This window comes from Oncorhynchus gorbuscha, linkage group LG18, assembly GCF_021184085.1.
Source record: "Oncorhynchus gorbuscha isolate QuinsamMale2020 ecotype Even-year linkage group LG18, OgorEven_v1.0, whole genome shotgun sequence".
In the NCBI taxonomy this organism is placed as follows: domain Eukaryota; kingdom Metazoa; phylum Chordata; class Actinopteri; order Salmoniformes; family Salmonidae; genus Oncorhynchus; species Oncorhynchus gorbuscha.
The window spans coordinates 65046558-65067746 of record NC_060190.1 but is presented as its reverse complement, the minus strand read 5'-3'; the positions used below and the strand labels follow the sequence as shown (position 1 = coordinate 65067746).

The following is a 21189-nucleotide window of genomic DNA, read 5'->3' as shown; positions in this document are numbered from 1 at the left end:
TCACTTTGACATTCTGTTGCTAGACTTGCACAAAAAGGAAGCAATCAGGCCAGTGAGCTACAGAACATAGCGGGAGTGTGGCCAGTTTTTACAGAGCACATTAAGTAATTGAAGTCTCCATGCACACAGTCCCTCCCTCACCCCCTACTGTATAGACCATCACCCCCTACACAGGCTTTCAAACCAAACGCAGCTCCGCCTCCTGCATCTGAATGAGGAGAGGGAAACCAGAAGGGAGGAAAGTAAAGACATCACAGTATTGGAAGCTGAATAAAATGAGTGAACACACCCTGGGGCGGCCAGGAAGGGGGGGGGTTTCCAAGGAGTCGACTGAGCGGGCCGATTGTGTCAAGACGAAGGCGGCAGACTCAAACAACTGACATTTCAAAGCAGCAGAGCCTTGTAGATGGGAAAAAAGCAGCTAAGACACTGCATTCAACGGCAATTAGCGATTCAAGTTCGAGACGCTGTCTGCATAGGAAAACAGCACCATTTTTCAATCAAAGCCAGCGCATAGCTGACTGCTCTCATAAGCTTTGATCTTGCCCCCTGCTTTCGTGCACTGGTAACCACGACGACTACGCACAAACCTTTGTCAAATCTTTTAAAAATGTTATTCATGTAGAATCTGTCCCATCTATGCACACGTATGGAGGGGGGGGGGGGGTATAGGCACTATAGGTGTATTACCCCTCATTGTCAGAGCCACTATAGTTCAGCTACAATACATTTCATGTAATCTCGAAGCGCTTCAAGAGCAAAAAATAAATAAATAAAATTCAAGATATCATGACAGGTCAACCAACAGAGGCCAAGTCTTTGAAAGTGGCACCCTCTGAAGATGGAGAGGGTCAGTTCAAGACCTGAGCGGAGAGAGCTGGTCAGAGGACGGTAGATTATGGTGTCTGCTGAAGATCTTTGAGGGGGCAAGTCTGGGAACCAGCCTGACTCTTAAAACCACTGGACTTTATTTTCCACTCTGTATAACACCCACTTGGGTGATGCCTCAGTAGCTCTCTGCACCAGAAAGATCACCACAAAGTTCAGAATAGTAGCCAGTTGTCCTCACTACGAACCACCTGCCTCAACTGCTGTAGTCCTCTAGCTGCCACTCCTCAGATGTTCTTAGAAGGCCAGGAATAGGCTTCCAGGTCAAACAAGAAAGCTGATACTGTATCCAGATGCATTTTTCAAAACAAAAAAATTAGCCATTTAGCTATAATATCCCAATATGTAATTGTATAGATATTTTCCCCCCATCACTAAAGTACAGTGTACCATTATGGCTTAAAATGAGTTAGATGCTGACATTTCTGGAATTGGCTTCAGGAGCGAGAGCCAAAATAACATTTTATAATTTGTTGCTAATGAGATATTACATCTGAAATGTTTGCCGAATGCCTCAGTGGATCAGCGATAATGAAGGGAATCCTCTGAGGTGACTACCATACTGAAACAGCCTTTAGGTGCTTAGATCCAAAAATGGGTTTAACTACATTTTAATTGACTTATATTTACCCACACTGTATTCTCCTGCAAATATATAAATAAATAAGTCTCTCTGGCACTCCAAGAAGACTTAAATAGGTCACGCAGTCTCCTGTGAGTCACTGATCCTGGCAAGAGACCAAATAGTGCAGTTATAGAGAAGACAGACTGGGGCCTAATGATCGACACTGAACGTTTTCAACAGTGTCATTCCAATTATTCACTTACACACTAATAGCATTTTTTTTTTTTAAAGTTGACATATGCTACATAACAATTACTTCACATATTCTTACCAAAGTAGCCTAATAGAATTTCCATGTAGTAAAGAAAATAAGCCTAGGCTTTCAGGTTGGCAGGTGTGTGTATAGACCTATTGCACAAAACGTACCATAGTGCAAGCTTTTATGAAGGAATCTCTTCATTCCTGCATTAGACAAAGTTGACACCATACCAAATTCCTCCAAAGACTGAGGCAGTCATTTCTTCAGACAGGACCAGGTGCAGGACCAGGACCAGGTGCAGCAGGCTCCATCCTCTCCAGCCCCACGGCCTGCCTCCCACGTAGCTCTGCCAAGGTTGGTGCCACTGCCTGTCATGTCAGCCACCTGGGGTGGACCATTCCGTGGCGCCATCGATCTGCCTCGCCACACACCCAATCGCCGACACACTAAAGTACATTATGGCCATTGGCACAGACCCAGTCACTGCAGTGCACCGTAGCCATCCTGCCCATCCCCTCTTATTCATCCACTCCGAGGGAGAAGCACAAAGGCCAGAGGAAGTATGACTCATCTTTGTAACAAGATGCATTCTTCAGAAATCTCCACAGACGTGTTGTTTGCTAAGTGAGGAGCAGCTAGTGAATGTAGTGGTATGGGGTTAGCAGAGTGACTGAGTGCAAGAGAGACCGCGAGAAAAAGAAAGCAACAGAGGTAGGGAGGGAGAGAACAGAGAGAGAAAGAGCAAGAGAGAACGAAGAGGGTGGGACTGGAGGAGGAAGAGTCATCACTCATGATGTCGGTTACAGCTCCACAGATCAACGTTCCCTCTCCAAACCCCACTGATATATTCCTTGGCTTCATTCTGGGATTTTCTGAATCACAGATGAAACCTTCATGTGCACATGAACTACGTTAAGAGTAATTTATTGGAGTTCGAGAGACAACATAGCGGGGCGACAACGTCGTTCTGCTGAGCAGGCAGAAAATGTTGAGACAGAGAAAATAAATATGTAAATCATTTGTTTGAGACAGAGACTGACACACGCACAACCCCCACCCAGTCCCAAATAATCCATCTGCAAAACTTTGCCATCAATAAAGAGCATGAGCCTTGCACCACATCTCTCACACACAGTCCACAACATTGATGAAAAAGCTCCAAAATGAAAAGTGGCAATATTTTTGATCTGGTTCAAGGCATTAGCATTGAGCAAGCTAGAGATAATATGCAGAGGGAGAAGACACTGGGCCTGGCTGAGTCAAGCTACTATGTAGACTGTCTGGTTCAAGGCATTAGCATTGAGCAAGCTAGAGATAATATGCAGAGGGAGAAGACACTGGGCCTGGCTGAGTCAAGCTACTATGTAGACTGTCTGGTTCAAGGCATTAGCATTGAGCAAGCTAGAGATAATATGCAGAGGGAGAAGACACTGGGCCTGGCTGAGTCAAGCTACTATGTAGACTGTCTGGTTAAAGGCATTAGCATTGAGCAAGCTAGAGATAATATGCAGAGGGAGAAGACACTGGGCCTGGCTGAGTCAAGCTACTATGTAGACTGTCTGGTTCAAGGCATTAGCATTGAGCAAGCTAGAGATAATATGCAGAGGGAGAAGACACTGGGCCTGGCTGAGTCAAGCTACTATGTAGACTGTCTGGTTAAAGGCATTAGCATTGAGCGAGCTAGAGATAATATGCAGAGGGAGAAGACACTGGGCCTGGCTGAGTCAAGCTACTATGTAGACTGTCTGGTTAAAGGCATTAGCATTGAGCAAGCTAGAGATAATATGCAGAGGGAGAAGACACTGGGCCTGGCTGAGTCAAGCTACTATGTAGACTGTCTGGTTCAAGGCATTAGCATTGAGCAAGCTAGAGATAATATGCAGAGGGAGAAGACACTGGGCCTGGCTGAGTCAAGCTACTATGTAGACTGTCTGGTTAAAGGCATTAGCATTGAGCAAGCTAGAGATAATATGCAGAGGGAGAAGACACTGGGCCTGGCTGAGTCAAGCTGCTATGTAGACTGTCTGGTTAAAGGCATTAGCATTGAGCGAGCTAGAGATAATATGCAGAGGGAGAAGACACTGGGCCTGGCTGAGTCAAGCTGCTATGTAGACTAATCTGGTTCAAGGAGAACAGTCACAGTGAGTAGTGTCTCCACATTCTACTTACCCATTTAGCCTGACTTTATTCAAATCAGGAACAAAAGATGTAATTAAACTGAGCCTGCTTTTCCTCACCGAACAGAGGCTGGCAGTATAAACACACAAAATTATCCCACGCACATGTACAGGCACCAGGTTTCTCCATTAGCCAAAAAAACGCCATCTTTTGGCAAAAATAAATTTCAAAAACGATAAATAGTTGCCGGGCCAAATTGTCCGGGAGAAGAATAAATAAATAAATAAATAAATAAAAGAGTTGGTCAGGTAAGATGCCGCCAGAGTCATGTATATGATAAAGATATGGAATGGCTTGATAAAATAGAGTAGTGATGTGTATCATGCGCAATTGGTGCACTTCAGTTGAGCTTAGTCTGTAGCACTTGGAAACTAAACACCGTTGCCAACTACTCACATCGGAGAGTTCCAATGCCGCAATCACTAGGCAGCAACTGCCTATAACAGCTAACCGTTATCAATAAGTCAGGTAAAACACATAACACGATAGTTCGAAATACAATAAACATAACATTTATTAACGTCATCCAGTAGAAGTGTAAAAAGATGGATATAATTTGAGCTTTCATACAGTTGAAGTCGTAAGTTTACATACACCTTAGCCAAATACTCCGTTTTTCACAATTCCTGACATTTAATCCTAGTAAAAATTCCCAGTCTTAGGTCAGTTAGAATCACCACATTATTTAAGTGAGATAATGATTTCAGCTTTTATTTCTTTCATCACATTCCCAGTGGGTCAGAAGTTTACATACACCCAATTAGTATTTGGTAGCATTGCCTTTTAAATTGTTTAACTTGGGTCAACCATTTCAAGTAGCCTTCCACAAGTTTTCCACAATAAGTTGGGTGAATTTTGGCCCATTCCTCCTGACAGAGCTTTTATAACTGAGTCAGGTTTGTAGGCCTCCTTGCTCGCACACGCTTTTTCAGTTCTGCCCACAAATGTTCTATAGGATTGAGGTCAGGGCTTTGTGATGGCCACTCCAATACCTCTTGTTGTCCTTAAGCCATTTTGCCACAACTTTAGAAGTATGCTTGGGGTCATTGTCCATTTGGAAGACCCATTTGCAACCAAGCTTTAACTTCCTGACTGATGTCTTGAGATGATGCTTCAATATATCCACATACTTTTTCTTCTTCATGATGCATTCTATTTTGTGAAGTGCACCAGTCTCTCCTGCAGCAAAGCACCACAACATTATGCTGCCACCCCCGTGCTTCACGGTTGGGATGGTGTTCGACTTGCAAGCCTCCCCCTTTTTCCTCCGAACATAACTATGGTCATTATGGCCAAACATTTTTATTTTTGTTTCGTTTTTACTGTAGATAGAGACTTTTGTACCCGTTTCCTCCAGCATCTTCACAGGGTCCTTTGCTGTTGTTCAGGGATTGATTTGCATTTTTTGCGCCAAAGTACGTTCATCTCAAGGAGACAGAACGAGTCTCCTTCCTGAGCAGTATGACGGCTGTGTGGTCCCATGGTGTTTATACTTGCGCACTATTGTTTATACAGATGAACGTGGTACCTTCAGGCATTTGGAAATTGCTCCCAAGGATGAACCAGACTTTGAGGTCTACAATTGTTTTCCTGAGGTCTTGGCTGATTTCTTTTGATTTTCCCATGATGTCAAGCAAAGAAGAACTGAGTTTGAAGGTAGGCCTTGAAATACATCCACAGGTACACCTCCAATTGACTCAAATGATGTCAATTAGCCTATCAGACGCTTAAAAGCCATGACATCATTTTACGGAATTTTCCAAGCTGTTTAAAGGCACAGTCAACTTAGTGTATGTAAACTTCTGACCCACTGGAATTGTGATGCAGTGAATTAAGTGAAATAATCTGTCTAATCAATAGTTGGAAAAATGACTTGGGTCTTGCACAAAGTAGATGACCTAACCGACTTGCCAAAACTATAGTTTGTTAACAAGAAAATTGTGGAGTGGTTGAAAAACGAGTTTTAATGACTCCAACCTAAGTGCATGTAAACTTCCAACTTAAACTGTAAATGCATGGCACAGTTCTCATTTCACAGGAGCATTGAAGAATAAGCTCTCTCTCAATGAACCAGCCTTGACATAATTTCAGTACTTTCATATCGAATTTGATTGACTAACATCAATTTAAAAAATTATAATTAATAATCATCATTTTGTGGACGCCTAGACTGTCCTCTTTCCACTGCTGTGGGGCTGAATCACAGCTGGAGTGGGGCGGGCTGGCCAAGTCATGGCTAGAAGGGATCCAGCTTTTGTCAAATGCAACAACAAAACAACTTTTGGCATTCATTTTAGCTAACCCGAACCCATCTCTTAACCTTAACCTAAATCTCCTAACCTGTTGTGTAAGTTCTCCTAAGCCGCTACGAAAAGTCAAATCCAACATTAATTTGACAAAAGCTGGAACCCTTCTAGCCATGACATGGTGTTGGTAGCCATGTTTTGCTATACATTTTACCTAATTAAAATGCTTATGCCAAGGTAAAATTAAATGAGAGGCCTAGATTGTATTTGAAAACAGCTGTTTTATTAATTTTAAAAAGTTTCATACAAATAGCCTATAGGACAGGACAGGACGTTCGCAAATGATGTTGTGTTTTATTACTGTGTAGGCGACGTGTTCTTCAAGGCTAAATGTTATCTTTTTTAAATGACATTCATGATTTATAGCAAATGGCAATGTTTTGTTTTTCAATAAAACCTTTGATAAGAACATTGTTCTGCTTTATAGGTTAATTTCTGTTAAGATTAATTACAATAATTTAAATATGATTATGACAGCACTCGGCAACTGGCCCAGCAACAGCCGGGTTAGGGGAGAGTGACTGGCTGGGAGGTCCTTGTCCCATTGCGCTCTAGCGACTCCTTGTAGCGGGCCGGGCACATGCACGCTGACTTTGGTTGCCAGCTGTTCGGTGTTTCCTCCAACACATTGGTGCAGCTGGCTTCCGGGTTAAGTGAGCAGTGTGTCTAGAAACAGTGCAGCTGGTGGGGGTCGTGCTTTGCATGGCTGCCGACCGTCGCCTCTCCCGAGTTGGTACGGGGGTTGTAGCAATGGGACAAGACTAACTACCAATTAGATATCACAAAAATAGGGGAGAAAAATGTGCAAAATGTACAAAAATATATAAAAACAACGTGATTCTGAGTACCGTGGGTGGACGCCCTAATAGGTTACACACCCAATGAATATGGATGTCTGGGAACAATCTTGCCGGTCACGTTGTCCAGTGCCAAATGTCCCTAATGGAAACCTCGACAGGCACACAAACTCTAGTGCACGTACACTCACCTCGATGGACATTGGAATAACAACGTTATTAACACTCCCAGCAACAGACTTGACTACAACTTTGTTTTGGGATGAAGATCTAACTCAAAAGGCCATCTTTAGCAAGTTATTAAGCCATTTAACTTGGGTAGTGAAATTTGCATTTTGCTGAGAGTGCATAAGCTAGCCACTAATTAAAATGGATACTAAATAGTATGATGAGAGCTCCATTATCATTAGCTGTGTAAGCTTAGCAAAAATCCTTCGCCAGCACTGAGCACAGAAGTCTCTTAAGAGTGTAAATCGTATAGGCATATAAATTGTTTCGACTGAGCCTAGGACAACAAAGGCAAAGAAGAATATGCAGGTCCTGTAATAGGCTTTCACAGCTCAAGGACACAAGGTACTAGGGTTGTGTGATATTTAGCAGGTCGAGAGTTTCAAGTTCCTTGGTGTCCACATCACCAACAAACTATCATGGTCCAAACATATCAAGACAGTCATGAAGAGGGCACGACAAAATCTTTTCCCCCTCAAGACACTGAAAATATTTGCATGGGTCCCCAGATGCTCAAAAGGTTCTACAGCTGCACCATCGAGATCATCCTGACCGGTTGCATCACCGCCTGGTATGGCAACTGCTCGGCATCTGACCGTAAGGCACTATAGAAGGTAGTGTGTACGGCCCAGTACAACACTGGGGACAAGCTTCCTGCCATCCAGGACCTATATAATAGGCAGTGTCAGAGGAAAGCCCACAGAATTATCAGAGACTCTAGTCACCCAAGTCAGACTTTTCTCTGCTGCCGCACGGCAAGCAGTACCGGAGCGCCAAGTCTAGGACCAAAAGGCTCCTCAACAGCTTCTATCCCCAAGTCATAAGACTGTTGAACAAGTCATAAAAATCACCACCAGACAATTTACATTGACCTCCACACATTTTGTAGACTGCTGCTACTCACTGTTGTTTGTTACCTATGCATAGTCACTTCGCCCAGACCTACAATGGACAGATTGTACCACCGCACACTGGGTACTGGAGACCCCTGTTATATAGCCTTGTTATCGTTCCTCTTATTGTGTCACTTTTTATTTGAGTCTACCTGGTAAATATTTTCTTCTTAAACTGCACTGTTGGTTAAGGGCTTGTAAGTAAGAATTCTACACTTGTTGAATTCAGCGCATGTAACAAATAAAAACTACGATATGATAAATATTGCGATATACGATAAATAATTTTGCACCGTTAGTGAATAAATCATTCTAGACAGCAATTTTCATGCTAAAAGATACCTAGTGATTGCACTAAACGCCAGTTAGCATTGGCTCGTGAAACTACCTCTAACTTCCTTCATAATAGACAGACAAAATGGTTTCCATTAGTTCATCTGACTCAGGCAAAGTAGATAAAGGGCCTCATTGACGAAATCCCGAAAATATTTAAAGGGTATTTCCCATGTCTGTCACATAAAACCTCTCACATGAGAGGTGTGCTTTTGAATACTGGTGTTTACCCACTAATTGCATTTTGGAACATTTGCGGGTGTAGCCTACTGCCATGTGCACATTGCTACACATATAATGTGAAGAAATGGTTCAACATTCTAAAACATTAGAATCTCTTACATCAGCATCATTGCGTTTGAATTGTTTATTTTATTGTTTTTTACGTACAGTGTATGAATTTAGGATATATTGCCCCACAACTGTCCCGGAGTCTGTCGGGAATATTTATTTCTCGCACAGAACAAGCTGACCAATAGAATGGGTAAACTTTTCTACTAATGGGAGATAGTAGATTGACATTCGCTAGTGATTTTACTGTTCGTTACTTGTTGGCTGAGGAAAATTAAATGTGGACAGATTTTGCCAGGTAGCCAAGCAGTTAAGAGAGTTGGGCCAGTATCCAAAAGGTAGTTTGTTCGAATCCCCAAGCAAACTATGTGAAAAATCTGTTGATGTGCCCTTGAGCAAGGCACTTTTCACCCCCTTCTACTATTAATTTAACCTTTATTTAACTAGGCAAGTCAGTTAAGAACTAATTCTCACTTACAATGGCAGCCAGGTAAAACCCTTAACCCTAATTGGTCCTGTGAATCTCCCTGGATAAGAGCGTCTGCTAAATGACTAATGTAAATGTAATCATCGTGCCCCTCGGAATTCAGCAAGGACGCACGCCGTTACATCCCCCCGTGAAAAGGACCAAATCACATGACGGGTATTGGCAAATAACAATTTAGATATCCGACAAAGCCATGTAAGTGAGAGGTGCTATGGAGCACAGCGATTGGCACCTGGGAGATGCAAATTAACATTATTATATCCAGCCCAAGGAAGCAACGAGCATTCATTTTTTGTGGGCCTTACGGCCACACAAAGGAGCATGGCCGTCGATGCCGCTGGGAAATGAGGCCTGACACATGAAGTTTTTTTTTTTGCATCTGAACAAAATGTTTTGATTATTCTGGGCAGGCAGATTAAACCACCACACACATACATACATTTATTTTACTGATCCATGTCTACAACAAATTTCTGCCCGAATTTTACACCATACGTTCAGTCGACATATAGCCTCTATTCAGCCTAGTTTATTGGGGAGAGGGAGCGACAGTGTTAGGCAGTGTATTGCCAGATTAATAAAAAATTAAAATGTTGTGCTTCAGCAAACTCGCTCTCCATCCCGTGAGGAGGGGGGGGGGGTCTTTTGAAAACTCTGAACCAGTGCTGCATTCCCACATCCAGTGAGGGGCTCTTTAAAAATTCATTAATTTACAGCAAAAATAGATTAAAGTGCCCAGCTGAGCAAAACTCAAAATTTGGCTCCTGAATAACATTAATGATAAAACCTCTCCCAGAAGCACTGGGGGTTTCGCCTGAGGAAAAAAGTGCTGGCTTTCTTTCACCTTACAGCACCTTGAGAATAATTTATTTTTAATCATTACTAAAATAATGCGTTTCTAAATTGTAATTTTTAATTATGACTTTCCTTAGATTCAAAACAGCTGAGTAAAAACTGCAAAAACTCATTAAAATCCATCCTAGAAACTGCCGTTTCCCATAATGCTCTGCCAATGTCAATCTATTCACCATTTGATATCAAGGCTTCAGAGCGTTCAAATGACAGCTTCTGAAGGCCCCCCAAAAATGCCTGGAACTGCAGTTACTGTAATTGCACTGGCCAGCACTAAATGAGGTTCACTTAAGTGCAATTATCCCCCTCTGATCTTTCACATAAAGAGATGTCTTTAACATGGAGAAGTGGGCTCACACAATATGACTGCAAACAAGATTAAAATGTGAATCAGAGAGGCATTTCCATTACATGAATGGCTTCATAGCTAACCTGCATTCAAGTGATGCACAGCAATGCTAATGAAGACTGAGCTCGTCCCATCTCACCAACATCAAAACCAATCATACTGGATTAGAGCAGAACATGGGAGAGATTTCAAACAAACCGTTCAGTCAGCTAGGCCTGAGCTTGTTCAGAGAGCCTGCCTCCCTTCAACAATCACCATCATAGTAACAGAGGAGCATGTTTGTGCCCACCCAATCCACAGGGGAGAAGAGTCTTGTAGTAGAGGAACAACTGCAAAGCATGAGGAAAAAAATGAGCCATTTTCAGGCAAACATGACTCTGGGATCAAATAGAAGCATAGGCCATGTGTTATATAAATATGTTTAATCAATAAGGACACTGCACCACCTTATTGCAAGTGGATTGAAGACCATCAACTGCCCTCTAAACTAGTAGTACTGCTGTCAGTCACCCATCACTAAAAGAATAGCCCAGCCTATGACATATAGGATTATGATGGCTTATATTTTGGTGTCTGACTGCTTGGTCTTGTCTGCGGATAGCCTACCTGTTGGGTTCAGTCTGTCCGATCCCAAGGCAGCATCAGAATGGTACGTTCTGCCTGCCTAGCCAGGGGCTTAACTACCACCAGCAGTCTGATATCTGCATCTCACGGACTTCCATTTGAATAATCACTTCCACAAGGGGAGAAATTAAAAAGCCTATCAGTGAGACAGGGCTAGGCACAGGGCCAAAGCAGAATTTCAAATGAGCTGCTGGTATGTGAAAGGAGAGAGACCAGCTCTTAGGTCAGCTTTGTCAATATGGAGACTACCCAACTCTTTTCAATGGTGTCATTATCTTAAAGACCACAATATTCAGCAATGGAATATCACCATTTTATGAAATGTAAAACCTGTGAAATACAGTATTTACAGTTAGATAAGATGAATACCCTAAGCCACTGAACAAGCGCCACAAACGGCAGGAAAAGTTATTTTGTTTAATTCCAGAAAAATGTCAGAGCAGAGGTTTGTTGCAGCACTGTTAGGCACAGCTGGATAAGGGCTTCGCTTCACAAATGTAGGCTGAAACCTCAATCAACGCTGAACAAAGAAAATCTCAAATTGAGGCGAAATGCAGGTCTTCCACACAGGGCTCTGAAAAGACAGAAGGCAGCCTCAAGCATGATCCTTGTGAGTGTACATCTGAAGCACTATCCTAAACCATCAGCACACTGCATAGATATTCCCATCCCTGATCACAAGAAAACCTGCCAATCTAGTTTGTGAGGAATGGAATCTTTCATTCAACAACAGTAAAGTGCTAAGTGGATGGGCAAAATAACCCCTTTCAATGTTCTGGTATAATTTGTGGAATGCTTTTGCATTGTGGATTTAACAGCATGGTGCTTGCTTATGGTTTCCAGGCGAATTAAGTTGTGCCTCACCTCAAAATGCAGCACAGCCTAATTTATAATAGTTTGTGTTTTTGTTCTACCTTGTTATTTTTATTACGACACTGATATTGATTACCATGGTGTTGGGTTTAGAGCTTGCAAGAAAGGCATTTCACTGTACGTGTGCACGTGATATTAAAACATCCTTGGATGGAAATGGTGACAGACTGCACAAGCAGCTGCTGTGTCTACTTCCTCAACTATCGTTATGTCAATTTATCGCTGCTTGATTTTTTAAAATATATACACTGTGCAAAAAAATAAAAGAAACACTAAAATAATACATCCTAGATCTGAATGAATGAAATATTCTTAAATACTTTTTTCTTTACATAGTTTAATGTGCTGACAACAAAAATCACAAAAATGATCAATGGAATTTATCAACCCATGGAGGTCTGGATTTGGAGTCACACTCAAAATTAAAGTGGAAAATCAGACTACAGGCTGATCCAACTTTGATGTAATGTCCTTAAAACAAGTCAAAATAAGGCTCAGTAGTGTGTGTGGCATCCACGTGCCTGTATGACCTCCCTACAACGCCTGGGCATGCTCCTGATGAGGTGGTGGATGGTCTCCTGAGGGATCTCCTACCAGACCTGGACTAAAGCATCCCCAAACTCCTGGACAGTCTGTGGTGCAACGTGGCCTTGGTGGATGGAGCGAGACATTATGTCCTAGATGTGCTCAATTGGATTCAGGTTTTGGGAACGGGCGGGCGGGCCAGTCCATAGCATCAATGCCTTCCTCTTGCAGGAACTGCTGACACACTCCAGCCACATGAGGTCTAGCATTGTCTTGCATTAGGAGGAACCCAGGGCCAACCGCACCAGCATATGGTCTCACAAGGGGTCTGAGGACCTCGTCTCGGTACATAATGACAGTCAGGCTACCTCTGGCGAGCACATGGAGGGCTGTGCGGCCCCCCCAAAGAAATGCCAACCCACACCATGACTGACCCACCACCAAACTGGTCATGCTGGAGGACGTTGCAGGCAGCAGAACGTTCTCCACGGAGTCTCCAGACTGTCACGTCTGTCACATGTACTCAGTGTGAACCTGCTTTCATCTGTGAAGAGCACAGGGCGCCAGTGGCGAATTTGCCAATCTTGGTGTTCTCTGGCAAATGCCAAACGTCCTGCATGGTGTTGGGCTGTAAGCACCACTAGAGTGAAAACACCGCCAGCATTCAAAAGTGACCACAACAGCAGCCAGGAAGCATAGGAACTGAGAAGTGGTCACCACCTGGCAGAACCACTCCTTTATTGGGGGTGTCTTGCTAAATGCCTATAATTTCCACCTGTTGTCTATTCTATTTGCACAACAGCATGTGAAATTTATTGTCAATCAGTGCTGCTTCCTCAGTGGACAGTTTGATTGACTTGGAGTTACATTGTGTTGTTTAAGTGTTACCTTTACTTTTTTTTGAGCAATATATATATCCTACAATATTGTACTCAAAGGTGATATCCTTAAAATGACAAGTGGATCAATTGAATTACACAGGGCATCTAAGAGTGGTCTACTTTCATGCATATACAAACATTGTAGCCAATACTGTTCAAAATGTCTCAGCTCCATGGTCCAGAAATTTGAATAGATAAGGGATATGAAAATCCTCAATAGCATAACGGTAAAGTCTTTGATGCACTGACTGATGGGGTAATTTCACAATGCTCAGAGAACGGTTCAGTGCTCACAATCACAACAATACTGCTGCACTCCCTCTACTATCCAGTCGTCCAGAAACAACTCATTCACCATTTCTATCAAAGCACATAAAGTAAGAAATTCACATTTAAAAATTCAATCTGCATGTTATGTGCACCTAAATGGTAAATTGTGGATGACACCATCTAATAAATATCCTAAAAACAGATTAAGCCACTTACCATCACTATGAAAACATATTACGTAACATCCTAAAAGCAGACCCATTCCTGTACTCAAGACTCAAACTGTGGACAGCATGTAAGGATTATGGAAAGGATAGTACAATATTGTTCCGAAAGAGAAATTGGAATCAATAAAGAACATGTTTCTATAGTAGGGAGAAGATAGGTTCTCTGACAGCCACCATACAATTCCCGTGGGGGGGGGGTGAATGAGCCCACTTCCCACTAAATAAAGGTGGAAATTGAGCTGCACTTTACCTCCTGCCGAAAGGTATGACCATATTAGAAACATATTTCCACCAAATCACATTACAAAACATATATACATTTATCACCGTTAGACGAAATACAGAAATGTGCAATCAAAGCAGCAAGATTTGTGATCAGTCAAACAAGACTGTCAATTTGGGCTGTCCTGACAAAAACCTTGGTCGACCGAGAGTAATCTGTTCTTTCGACCAATCAATTGGTCAAAATTTTGAAACGGATCATTTTCTATATATTGACACACCCAATGTTTGAATAAAATCAACATGTAGGCTACTGAGCTTGTCTGATGCTTTAAGCACTGATCTAAAATGAAGACATTTCTAAAGAGTGAGCCAGAGATCAATATAGCCTAACCAGAAGAAAAAAAGAAAAGAAAAATCCTGACTCCCCACTGCTGCTGGCCTTCGCAGATCCTGTGTTATGCTCCTGAAGTTGCCGGTAATAGGCTACAGCACCGGTCAGCAACCTTTTTCCACTTGGAGTGCGAAGTTATCAGACCATTTCTACTGATCTGCATGCCAGTTATGATTTTCACATGCACATTTTTGTGGAACAGTTTAATTTAATTTATAGTAGTCTTCATATATCTGAATCAGTGTCAGGTGGTTAATCAAAATTCTAAATGAAAATATAAATATAAAAATGTATTGCTATTGCAAAGGTTAAAGATAAAAAAGGTTAAATAAATAAAATTGCCAATATGAAAAAACTGCCTACGTAAAGCCAACAAATAAAAACATTGCAGCCTGCAGGTAGAAAATATCCTGGCTACACATGGCCTGTCTGCTGGGAACTTGAAACATTGTATCAACTATTGTATTAACTTGAAGCTTGTGCTAGCAAACTTGCTACATTGTATAAAATATTCTGAGTTTCCAGTGCCAATGAGCTCTGAACAGACAGGCTATTTTTTGCACAACGGCTAAGTAATCAGGCAGGCCCACTAAGAAGTTTCCACTGGATCAGAGCATTACTTTTTTTCCCCTTTCATGCCGAGGTGTAATCAAAAAGAGAGAGCGGGAAAGATTTTTAAATTAAGCTACGTTGAGGAACTATTGACATTCTCCATGGATTTAAAAGACAAAGAAAAACATTACTTGAGAAGCTCCACAGTGATGTTGAGTTAGCATCAGATCCCCAAATGGGCACACTTACAGGCCTACACTTGACCTACTTTTACATGCGTAATCAGGTACGTGTCCTTACTCAAAATTGATAGGGGCGCTCCAAACAAAAGACAATTAATTGACAACTGGTAAATGGAATAAAATATACCAAAACCAGCGTAGCCTAGGTTGTGCTCTCTGCAAACAATGTGTCCACTCCTACAACTGCATCAATTAGACTAATAATACATTGAATGCATTAACAGAAATTACAGTAACTAAACCATCATTGCAGGTGAGAAATGGTAATTAACAGTAAATGTACTACTGGTGATACTAGTGTGCCACCCCCACGGTCTCCACAATGGATTAGTCCACCCAGACAGGCATGAATCAGACATGTCTCGTGCAATATTTTTTTTGTTTTATCCATTTTAAACTGCACGAATAAAAATCTTGGTCGACCAACAGCCTATCGACCAAACAATCAACCAGTGGACTAAATGGGGTCAGCCCTATGCTAAATACAACCAGATCCGTTTCCTTATCTTCATACAATAACTATTTACACATTGTTACAAACACATTGCTGATAATATAACATTTGAAATGTCTTTATCCTTTTGAAACAATGGGTGTTTCTCAAAAATGCTTACTACTGTGCTCCGAGCATGCAAATTGGATTACGATAGGGTCTGTTGTATGAGTCCAAACCAAAGTACGCGAAACAGAGCATGGAGGGCATTTCTCGAATGCGTACTCAGTTTGTACATATTTTGATTCATGCATTGATGCAAGCCTCAGTGGAAAGTATGTAAAGAAATGACGCACCCATGTAAGAAAAACATTTTGCAACATTTCTTGAAATCAGTGTCAGACATTTGAGCTGAAGCTAGAGAAAATTCACTGACTTTAGAATGAAATGTTGCCTATTCACATCTCATATGTTGTTCCCTGACTACAGTATTTTATCTTGATACATGAATAAATACATGTTGTGTTAATTTTGTAATGTTTACCTGCCTGCGTACTGTGGATAGCAAGCCCATAAGTCAATAGGACTAACTGGATAGCTACTAGTACTGTTAGCGACAAAGAATTGTTAGTTAGCTATCCACATTTTGTTTTGTCTGTTGTTGCCATTGTCCTGGCTGGAAGAAGGGTCAGTAAATGGGGAGGTGAAGCATGAGGTAACACAGTAGGGGGAGTACGAGTGCATCTCAAATGTATTGTTTTACGCGTTCTCCACACTCTCGTCCTCAAGAGAACGTGGTTGAAGAATGCACTCGGAGCATGAGTGTGTGGTGCACGGCAGTGTGCATATTAAGAAACACTCCTTTACGATTACAATGTTCACTGTACATTGTCATCTGTACATTGTCATGTTTTTTGTTCCTCACTTTTGTTCATTTCACTTGTTTTGGCAATGTAAACATATGTTTCCCATACAAATAAAGCCCACATCAATTTAATTGAGAGAGCGCACAGACAGACAGATTAATGGTAATGGTTAATGGTAATCCCATTTCCACTACTACTATTAATACCTTATTGCTGTTGGTGCCACCATTTTTTCAATGCAAGTAATTTAACTTGCCATGTCAATAAAGTCTACTGAATTGAGAGAGAACTTTGAGGTCACGTTGCATGATGGTCGTCTCATTATACACATTTGAAAAGCCCTCCCCATTACTGTTCAGCAAAACAACTGTACTTTGGGGAATTGGACACTGACTAAAATGCCCATTTAAAAAAACAAAGTCTAATGGAATCAAAGGCTTACTCAATCCTGAAATGTTCTTCCCCAACTATAACATCTTCCGAAAAGAAAGAACTGTCAAAAGGGGCGGAGTTGCAAGCTACTGCAGAGGTAGCCTTCAGAGTTGTCATACTTTCCATGTCTGTGCCCAAACAATTCACGTTCAATTCACACTTCTACGTTTAAAAACTCACCTTTCCAGAAACAAGTCTCATCTTTGCCACTTGTTATAGAGCCCCTTCAGCCCCCAGCTGTGCCCTGGACACCATATTTGAATTGATTGCCCCTCATCTATCTTCAGAGTTCGTACCGTTAGGTGACCTAAACTGGGATATGCTTAAAACCACGGCCGTCCTACATTAAGCTAGATGCCCTCAATCTCACTCAAATTATTAAGGAACCTACCAGGTACAATCCGTAACCATGGGCACCCTCTTAGATATCATCCTGACCAAGTCGCCCTTTAAATACACCTCTGCCGTCTACAACCAGGATATCAGCAATCACTGCCTGCATGCGTAATGGGACTGCATTCAAACGACCACCGCTCATCACTGTCAAACGCTCCCTAAAACATTTCAGCGATCAGGCCTTTCTAGTCGACCTGGTCCGGGTATCCTGGAAGGATATTGACCTCATTCTGTCAGTAGAGGATGCCTGGTTGCTCTTTAAAAGTGCTTTCCTCGCCATCTTAAATAAGCATGCCCTATTAAAAAAATGTAGAACTAAGAACAGACATAGCCCTTAGTTCACCCCAGACTTGACTGCCCTTGAACAGCACAAAAACAGCCTATGGCGTTCCGCATTAGCATTGAATAGCCAGCGCTATGCAACTTATTAGGGAAGTCAAGAACCAATATACTCAGTCAGTTAGGAAAGCCAAGGCTAGCTTTTTCAAACAGAACTTTGCAAATATGTTTTGGGACACTAAAGTCCATGGAGAATAAGTGCACCTCCTCCCAGCTGCCCACTGCACTGAGGCTAGGAAACACTGTCACCACCGATAAATCTACAACAATTTCAATAAGCATTTTCCACCAGGCTACTCCTACCAACAGTTCAGCACCTCCTGCAGCAACTTTCCCAAGCCCCACCTCCCCCTCCTCCACTATGCAATCTGGTTTCCGAGCTGGTCATGGGTGCACCTCAGCCATGCTCAAGGTCCTAAACGATATCATAACCGCCACCGATAAAAGACAGTACTGAACAGCCGTATTCATCGACCTGGCCAAGGCTTTCAACTCTGTCAATCACCATGTTCTTATCAGCAGACTCAACAGCCTTGGTTTCTCTAATGACTGCCTCGTCTGGTTCACCAACTACTTCTCAGATAGAGTTCAGTGTGTCAAATCGGAGTGCCTGTGGTCCGGACCTCTGGCAGTCCCTATAGGGGTGCCACAGGGTTCAATTCTCAGGCCGACTTTTCTCTCAAACACACACACACACACACTGTCGTTGCTGCTGGTGATTCTCTGATCCACCTCTACGCAGACGACACCATTCTGTATACATCTGGCCCATCTTTGGACACTTAACAAACCTCCAAACGAGCTTCAATTACATAGAACAATCCGTCCTTGGCCTCCAACTGCTTCAAAATGCATGCTCTTCAACAACCACAACCACGACTAGCATCACTACTCTGGACGGTTCTGACTTAGAATAAGTGGACAACTACAAATACCTAGGTGTCTGGTTAGACTAAACTCTCCTTCCAGACTCACATTAAGCATCTCCAATCCAAATTTAAATCTAGAATTGGCTTCCTATTTCGCAACAAAGCCTCCTTCACTCATGCTGCCAAACATATCCTCGTAAAACTGACTATCCTACTGATCCTTGACTACCGCGATGTCATTTACAAAATAGCCTCCAACACTGTACTCAGCAAATTGGATGCAGTCTATCACAGTGTCATCTGTTTTGTCACCAAAGCCCCATATACTACCCACCACTGTGACCTGTATGCTCTTGTTGGCTGGCCCTCATTACATATTCATCACCAAACCCACTGGCTCCAGGTCATCTATAAGTCTTTGCTAGGTAAAGCCCTGTCTTATCTCAGCTCACTGGTCACCATAGCAACACCCACCTATAGCACATGCTCCAGCAGGCATATTTCACTGGTCATCCCCAAAGCCAACCCCTCTCCTTCCAGTTCTCTGCTGCCAATGACTGGAACGAAGTGCAAAAAAAAAAAATTGTTTTGTTTGTTGCTGAAACCTTAGATCTCCCTCACTAACTTTAAGCATCAGCTGTCAGAGCAGCTTACCGATCGATCACTGTACATGTACACAGCCAATCTGTAAATAGCACACCCAACTACCTCACCACCATACTGTTACTTATCCTCTTGCACCCCTGTATATCTCCACATTATCACTCCAGTGTTAATGCTACATATTTTATTATTTCATCACTATGGCCTATTTAATATAATAATTGCCTTACCTCCCTACTCTTCTACATTTGCACACACTGTACATTCTCATCTGGCCTACCTGGTTATAAGGTGAAATAAAATAAATTACTCAAGTCATTATTGAAAACAGAAAAACTTGAACAGCAGTTTCAGGGCTGCATGTGCATGAAGACAGCACTGTAGCTGCTATTTAAAGAACGGGTGATTAAGACAAGCCAGACCTGATCTCTTTTTGTGGGATTAAGTTTTCAAAATTGTGCAAATAAAATACTAGAACCTGAATCAACACAGCCTTGCCCTCAAGTGCTTTCGTGGTTCTTAGTAGCCAATGCATTCGTTTTTTTATTAGACATCAAGTTGGATTGTTTTAGACTAGCTTCCATCGTTATATGGGGGAATCCCACAATCAGACTACGAACCGCATTCTAACAGCTAATGAGGTGTGAGGGACCAAGTTGACCAACCAGTCAAGCTAACGACAGAGCGTGTGACAGTTTGGACTAACCTGTTAATTCCCAAATTAGCTAACGTTTGCCACTTAACGTTACAGTAGCAAGGCTAAACAGCTGCCTAACATTATAGTTAGCAACACACCATGTAAAAAGAGGTTCGGTTCTCTTTACAACATGGCTTGGTAGCTAGCTAACTGGCTAATTAACGATATGGAAGACGAATGCTAGCTGTCAAAGTTGCTCAGTTATCAATGGTGCTAGTAAGCTAACGTTAGCTGGATAGCCAGCTGTCAAGTTCGAGAGTTATAACTAGCTAACGTAGCTAAAATGATGAACCATGCTATCATGTTAGTTAATTAGCAACGAGCTACCTGGGTCGTTACTAATGATGCCCCCATAGGCTCCGTCCCAGCAAAAAGATAACTGACAAGAGGCCCTGAATTCTGAACTCAATCCCAGAACTTCAGTGCAGCTCACTTCCCCATGAAAGTCGTCCATTTCACGGGCCTCAGTTCAACTTCCATTCCCATGTTCTTACAGCTCACTTACCCTGGGTATATATGGTCGTTGCCTTTGTCCGGGGAAGTGTTGAAGTAACTGCCCACTCCTCTTCCACCTGATCTTCAACAAGAAAGTCCCTCAGGTGCCTATTCTCTTGGCGTTTGTCCTAGATTAGACCCGTTGTGCCCTCACTGATGTGCCCGTGGCGTCCCTCTTCGGCTTCTCCGCCTTTTCCCTTTCTCTCGACAACCAGCATCCGGGACTCTGTCGTTTGCAACACAAAAAAATACCCGGAACTACTTCCAACACAATTCAAGAACGATGCAGATTGCAAACTGCACTGGCTGTATTACTGCACTCTACGATGTACACAGCCACAAAAACTAGTCCCCTCCCTGCTGTCTTTCTCCCTCTGCCTCTGTTACAACTACTTAATAAAACGACAACAATAATAGTAATAAAACAACACATATTTATTCAGAATCATTATTTAAAAAATTAAAAAATACAATGAATGTGTTTTTAGCTATTAATAATCTTACTACAGGAGTTATGACAGTACTACTAAAGGTAATATTTAATTGCAAGAATTGATTAATTTGACTACTATCCTTGACTTCAGATTACACTGTTGTTAGCATCATCTAGTCCTCTACACGGAGCACTATCTTAGTAATGTTCATGTTATGAGACGTATTGACATTTTTGGTTAATTCATACTTTGCTGGAATCAAACATGTCTGATCACTATTAGTACAGTATATACAGTGTTTCAGCTTCCTCATACAGTTTTCAGTTGGAAAACAGAGCCTCCAGTGGGTACTCATTGAAAATGCTTCACTTGAGCTGCAAACAGGTTGC

General features: G+C 42.1%; 1 protein-coding gene across 1 annotated transcript in view; it reads right to left on the bottom strand.

Moving 5' to 3' along the window:
- The window catches only part of LOC124003411 (forkhead box protein J3-like), a 141428-nt gene extending 120836 nt beyond the window's left edge, over positions 1-20592 (bottom strand). Inside the window, exon 1 of the mRNA XM_046311653.1 lies at positions 20377-20592. The gene's annotated coding sequence lies outside the window, so the exon portion shown is untranslated. The remainder of the gene's footprint in view (positions 1-20376) is intronic.
- Between the last annotated feature and the right edge of the window lie 597 nt (positions 20593-21189).